This window comes from Ascidia mentula, chromosome 8 (genome assembly GCF_947561715.1).
Source record: "Ascidia mentula chromosome 8, kaAscMent1.1, whole genome shotgun sequence".
In the NCBI taxonomy this organism is placed as follows: domain Eukaryota; kingdom Metazoa; phylum Chordata; class Ascidiacea; order Phlebobranchia; family Ascidiidae; genus Ascidia; species Ascidia mentula.
In genome coordinates, this window is record NC_138573.1 from 17,907,467 (window position 1) to 17,914,766 (window position 7,300).

Here is a 7,300-nt window from a genome sequence, read left to right on the forward strand (position 1 = left end):
ATAACGACCAACCAAAACTTTGATCTCTGCCATGTAATTTGTAAGTTTCTGGCCGAAGCATCGGAAATAATTTCTGACCATTGATTAAGATCTAACATCAGTTTTACTGAAAACCTCCCTTGTTTTTACGCCACCTCCGTCGCCCAAGTAACCGTTCCTGAGTGACAACGACGTCTGATTGTATCTGGAATGCTCTTCGCCATTTTTTCATGAAAACCCAGCAAGCGTGGATGGGAGGATATCACCAATTCCCCTCAACTAAAAATCAATGCGAACTCGGAAGTGAAGGTCAGCTTGACTTCTATGTCGTAACAATGCGTCTGTGTGACGTAGCGCGTGCGGTGACTTTGGTGCCCACCTTGGAGGGCAAAATGGCCGATGCGCTGTGTGACGTAATAATGGCATGAGAGAAGCCGCGCGATGCGGTGATCGTGAGAATCATTCCCTTGGAAAGGTAATGTATCGAATTTAGCGAAAAACGAACAATGTTTTCGTGCTGGTAGAACGGGAGAGGATGTTGTTTGATGTTGACGACTGACTTCCTGACTGGCCGAAAAAATTGTGGACTTTTTGCATTCAAATTGTTTAAAACGCCTTTTTGTTTTGTGCAAAATTAAAAACTGGTTGACCTTTATCTGCGAAGTACGTTAAACAATCCAAAAATTTTAGTTATTTTTTAATGTATGGCGGCGCTAAAAAAATGGAAATTGAGAAAAATTAAAATTTGTTTGGAAAAAGAGACCGATACATATAACTTGTACATGCTTGGAACAACAACTTGTTTAGAATTTGGTGTTTATATCAATGTCTATTAAAGTAAAATGCTTCTGATTTTAACACCACTTGTCAGTTGCTCGCTTATAATTAGCTGACGTTACTATTTTTGGATCGTTTTTTGAAAATTTATCGAAATCTGCTTCGAAAGGGCTGTGGTAAGATACAGGATCAGCTAAATAAGCGATCCGGACTAACAAACAAATCTCTTTCGTTTACAACCAGGCGCCTGGCCGGTGACACTTTCATCCCTCCACGCCCTCAAACATTGATGCAGGGATTAATTAAACCTATTTAGTAGTTACCCAGTTTGTGTACCCAAAGATTCCTCTTGTCACGCGACACCTTTCTTATCGCGTGCGGCATGAAAGCGTCGCGACGAGCGATTAATGGGATTAACGTTCGAGAACTTGTGTACGCTTTCTCTTCATAAACAAAGTCGCGCGACCCCTATTGCGCGTATTGCTTGTTTCAGGGCTTAGGCGACGTCTCAAAGCGTTTCGCCCGACTTCAAAGTCAAAGATTGGGATTATATGCTCTTTGGTGGTGCTTGTGTAAACACACAAAAGCAGTAGGATGTGCATATTTGTTCGAAACTACTGCACTTCAATAAAAACTTTCGTTAAAATTATAACGTTTGAACTTGGACGGTATATGATAACATTCCTTGACATTTTTAGATCAACTATTTGTTGATTGTCAGAATGGCAAAAAGTGAAATGCAAGCACAAGATATGTGGCTTAGAGTGTTTAAATGTCGCACGTATTCACCGTAAATTTCCAAGTACCACCCTTTACTCTACAGAATACTTTCATGATGACTCACGCAGTCGATCGTATGAAAATCTCCTCACCATTTTATGTGTTATGTTATAGTTACGTCATAAAGCGGTTGCTCTGACAGCGGCTGGTGTGCCCCGTTATGAACTCTGCTTGGTTTTGACGAAAATCCAAGTCGTCATAGTTTTTACAACCGCTGGATTTACGAGTGTCGTTCGCGCGCAACGACCACCTTTCCGTGACCTTTTCACCTTGACATTTTTCCGTGCGCAAATTTAGAACTTCTTGCAGTTGATGCAATAGCAAGCTTGACGTGCGAAATTGGTTGCTGCACATGTATGTGGCAACTGCACCCTGGCACTCATTTTAAACTTCACTTTTTAACAAAGAATATTAGAGTTTATCTCAAACTTAGTAAATGGACATCACAGAACACTTTTTAACCATGAGGCAAGTAGTTTAAACCACCTTCTCAAACCGACCTCACTTTACGTTCGTTTTGTCCTGATTCGTCGGACAAGTTAAGCTAAAGTTACATTGCAAATGGCGACATGTAGTGGTACAGTAGCTAGCTGTTGGCATGGCACAAATCTATACTAAGTATGCATAGCGCTTTAGATAAGTTACGACAATTTACAGCATCTGTATCTAAGTAAACACAAACATCCAAAAAAGGATAATGTTCTGTAGAACCTGATACAACATCATACCTTGAACAGAAGGGCAATGACTGTCACAACTTAATATTTGGATGATGTCGAAAGACGTTTGAACACTTTGATAAAGGAAACCAGGATATTGTGAGGTCGGAACCCTTAGTTGAAGTTCTGTTTATATTGCATTGGTGCATTTCCTGATGATGCTTAAACACAATAGACGATATAAAATATATTGAACATTTAAAGAGATGTCGCAACATTTCGTAAACAGAACAAACTTAAACTTTATTGAGTAAACCTGACAACTCCTTAACTTTTTGTCACTTTTCGTATGTCCAAATTTGGCATCATGACACAATTAACATTTTCCCTGCAGCCGCCCCCACAAATTTGCAGCATTTGGGCGAATTGATAGACGGGTACTCTCTAAATAGGCGGTATTTTATCACGATTTGACGACCCATAAAGTTTAGCTATCCGTCGGCAGTTGTAGAGCGGTCCCATGAAGGGTTCATTGGCATTGTGTCCCTTTTGTACGCCCGCCACCTCAAACACATTAAACCCGTTATATGGCAGCACCGCAAATTCTCGTCAACACGAAATTTTTTTAGTAGTCGATGCCCAGATTATAGCAAAATGTGTTTGGATACAATTCTCATAGTATATAGTCTGTATATATCTTTTGCAATAAACCCCATAACCAACCAGGGTTGCCATCGACTTTGAACCTAAAATGAGGACGACTGCAAAAAGAAAATACGATATTTCAAACAACTCATGTTGATAAAATGAAACGGAAAAGGTATGCATTTAACATTGCTGGATCAGTCATAGCTTGGAAAACAAGGAAACCCACACAGAATTTTAGAAAGGACAAACTTTAGAAATATTGACATGGCAACCCTGCCCATAAATATATTCATCAGTACCAAAACATTGGCACATTACAGGAAAAATTTTTCAAAACTTTACAAAAGCATAGCTGGAGTTGTTTCTCGGTGATATCGCGCCGGAAGCCCGATTACGAAAACCTCGTTTACATTTGTTTGCTTATGACGACACAAAGGTAGGGAGTCAGAATAACGCGAATCGTTTGTCGCTAGTTATGGCGTTTGTTGTGGCGACGTGGAACATACCTGACATTGTGAACAAACAAACGATAAATGAAACTTGTAACAATGTGTTTGTCAATCGGCTGATCGCGCGAAAAACCCTTTCTCCTTCAGGGTTTTACGTTCGTGTGTCATCTGTTTTGAAGTGCGGTATTACTTTTTTAACCTGAACTCACTTCTATGCAAGTTGTTGCGAAAAAATAACTTGCAGCAGATTTTGTGCAAAGCGGTCACATTACGTATATTAATTCCACTGATATTCATGTCTTACTTGAATATATATTAGCTGGATAGGAGAGCGGGACAATGCCCTAGCTGATGAGGTTTAAGCACACGAACGCCGACATTCATGTTGTGTTAATTTATTTGTTTATTTTGTTTGGGGGAGGGGCAAATCAAGTGCTTGTATGTAACCTTGGTTGTTGTGAGTTTTATGATAAAGAGAAATAACGGGGAAAGCTTCTGTCGTCTTTCCCGCCACATTTTCCCACTTAAGTCAACGATGGCCACTCAACCAAAAAGTTGCCTAAAAGCTTTAATGACCCTTGATGTTGAACTCGGTGGGGTTGCTGCCTTCGTTTGACTATCTCGTTTTAATTGTGACGTTTCGAAATGAGACAAAGGCATGTGGAATTCAAACAGTTAGCCCTGGAAACACGCAGAGCGACCTGCTGTGGCATTCTCCTTCGCCGCGAGGACAGTCATAAATTATGACGTAACAATAGCGTGAAGAATTGAAACAATGCGGCAATAAATATAACTTGCGGTCTACTAATTCCGAACTGACGAGAAGCTCCGACAGTGACGTGTTCGATTGTGACGTGTGTCCCACGTCACAGTAATTAATCCGAAGAAGACTCGGATTTCTTTTAATGTGGTCATTCGCAACGCTTATCAGAAGTTGTCGATTATTTTTTGCAGCTCCACTAACAAGTAGCTGAACAAACAGCAGCGTGGAATTCGGAAACGGTTTATTTTCATATTATTCAATACCAGTCGATTCTTGAGAGTCGAGTAACTCAGAAAATAGTTTGCTCCGGAAGTTTTCCACAAATACAAATTTTCATGGAATGCGTGGTGAACCCTGGTTATAATTCGGCACAAAATCGAAGCAACATTCGCAACATTCTTTAGCGAAACAATAAATTGAGCATTTATTCGCGTAGAGAAACTGAATTCGTACCAATACGCAAAACCATAAGTTTTTGTAAATTATACTCACAGGACTTTCTGTATTCTAATCATGTCCGGAAGCCAACGTATACATTTCAAGTATGAACACTAAATGCTGACCCATAGTCTCACATGTTGTAATGTTGGTTGGTACAAATGTTGGGTCTTGATGGTTGAGTCTTGGAATAGAATGCGGGGCACATCAGAGCGACAAAAAGCACCTCGGATGGGACTCGAACCCACAATCCTTGGCTTAGGAGGCCAATGCCTTATCCATTAGGCCACCGAGGCGTGTTGTTGTATGCGTGTCATAACTTATTAGTTAGTTAGTTTTTGCAACTTGTCTCATCCGCGGGTAGAGCAATCTTTCAGCAGCGCAATTTTATCGAATGTATTTGGATGTGCTTTAAAAGATAATGGTGTAATTATTTTCACTAAATTTCTGAACTACATAGAAGGAATCTTCAATACAAACAAAATAGCCAATGCTATAGTCGAGAATTCCATGATACACACATTCGATTGTTGTAGTAAAATCATTTTCAGTGTAAAATACAGGCGAGCCAGCAAAACGGTAAAGTTGCGATTAAGTAAAAAAGGGGGAGTAGAAGAGGCGCAATTGTGAGATTAGAAGTCAAACAGCGAGTTGCCTGTGTCAATGATAAAAACAATTTAAATGCACTGTGCACGATAAAAAAAAATTAAAAATATTATAAAATGCATGGCGAGGTTTATATGTTAAAAAGTCGTAATGGCACAGAGGAAGTATCGGCATTTGTGAAATTCCCGACTATTGCATTGGCTATTTTGCTTGTATCAAAGATTTACAAAACCCACAGTTATGTTCCAAAGAAGGAATGATATGGAATTTTTACCTGTTTAAATAAATGTCGGGCGGTTTCACACTGAATGAAAATTAGATTGTCTACGCGCGGAAAAAAGAGCACCTCGGATGGGACTCGAACCCACAATCCTTGGCTTAGGAGGCCAATGCCTTATCCATTAGGCCACCGAGGCAGACGTAGTCTCAGTGATTTTTGTACGAACACAATTTGCGATGCTACCATTTTGTCCAACGAAACCCCGTATGGTCGGAAATAACGCGCAACACTACTTGGATGATGCTTGTGGTAACAGAGTTTGGTCATGTTTGTTTTTGCATGTTCTGTATCAAAGACAAAAGTAACTATGTGTTCTGTTGGTTTAAAAGCGTCCAGTTGCATTTATAAAGTAAGAAAAATTCATCTTCTCCATTTTAAACAAACCAACGAACCAATTGAATATAACCGAGAACAAACAAACACGCCTGTAAAAAAATGCCAATAACTCTTCACCCATTTCATGTGGGGTTGGTGAGGTCGTTACCTCTCGAAATCACCTTTCATAATGAACCATGGAGAGTGCTGAGTACACGACACGTTTACTCCCAGTGAAACAACGTGTCGAAAATCGATCATTGGAGTCTCACAGCCCAGTTTTCACGCAATAAACGCGCGTCGCACTGCAGCACTGCCGATTATCGTCGTTTTGTGACGTAACAGAATGCGTCGCACGTCGAGAAACCTGTGCTTCTCGAAGGGCGAGTCTGGTTTCTCGCCTTGAATTTATTGCCCAGCTCGCTTTTTGCGGCAGTGCGAGGTGGTTGTAAACGAAGAGCGAGGCCCTGTGCTGATTTACTGACCTTGTACACGTTTGTCCGAAGTCACCACTGACCTCGTGGGTGAGAATTGTTCGAAATATTGGAGGTCACAGAAGGTAAAACGGGTCGAAAAGAGGAGCCCAGACGATCGACCCGAACACTCATATAGTTTGACTTTGCTGCTTTCAATACTCGAGGATATTCATTGTGCAATGTTGTGTAAATATATGTGATTGGCCACAAAGAAAGCAATGTTGTTTTGTCTTCTGGAATATCTGCAACATGTCGAGTTTTTTTTCCAGCTGTATAATCGAACAAAAATGCTTACTTCCAACTTAAACTTCCCACGACACGTCCGTTACCATGCCAACGTACCCCTTGTAAAAACTACCAGAATTTGCTTTGCTAACCCGTTCCCGACCGACCGTTGCAAAATGCTGGTTGCCACAAAAAACTTTTGGGAAACATTTTAATGGCAAATAACCCACATACATCGACATTGTAAGTCATACACGATCGGCAACAAATCGTCACAAGCGGAGTGTTTGTTACGAAACAATGCAACCTGCGTTGTCTTGATTTAACCGGTAACGTGACGTCACATTATCAACGTTTCTGTCCAGCTACGGCGTCGAATATTGCACAGAAAGAACTTTTGTTCATTGTGACGTGACAATGCCGAACGACGTGAATATTACGCTTGATTGTGATGTAATAAAAGCGGGTGCAAAGCGTGCCCAGAAAAATACGCCGTAACTGCATGACGGAATAAAATGGGAATAATAAAGGAAAAGCATATTGGAAATAACATTTACACAGTCAATAATTTCACATAAATTGGAAACTTGTGCGCAAGGTGTTTGTGCGAAAAGCACCTGGGATTATTATTCCAAACATAACGTCTTTAGGTTGATTGCGGTCTTTTGTAGTGGATTTATTCGGTCACTTGTATTGTGTACGTACGTGACGCTACTACGTGTTCACTTGAAAACTACTTGCCGGTCTTGGAAGGTTTTTGTATCATTTCCAGAAAAACGTCCGTAAATTCCGCACAACTAAATAAAAAAAGTCGGAACAAAACGCCAAGTTCTAACGATTTATTAAAAAGGCGAAACAGAGCGATGCGCAATTGGCGGGAGTAAAGTAAAGGAACACAATTTGGA

At 40.5% G+C, this 7,300-nt stretch overlaps 1 protein-coding gene and 2 non-coding genes across 3 annotated transcripts in view; all 3 read right to left on the reverse strand.

Moving 5' to 3' along the window:
* The window catches only part of LOC145912533 (uncharacterized), a 52,196-nt gene that overhangs the window by 39,869 nt on the left and 5,027 nt on the right, over window positions 1-7,300 (reverse strand). The gene's annotated exons all lie outside the window — the stretch shown is intronic.
* On the reverse strand, window positions 4,717-4,789 carry Trnar-ccu (transfer RNA arginine (anticodon CCU)). The gene has a single exon. It is a non-coding gene; the product is annotated as a tRNA-Arg (tRNA).
* Trnar-ccu (transfer RNA arginine (anticodon CCU)) lies at window positions 5,443-5,515 on the reverse strand. Its single transcript has one exon. It is a non-coding gene; the product is annotated as a tRNA-Arg (tRNA).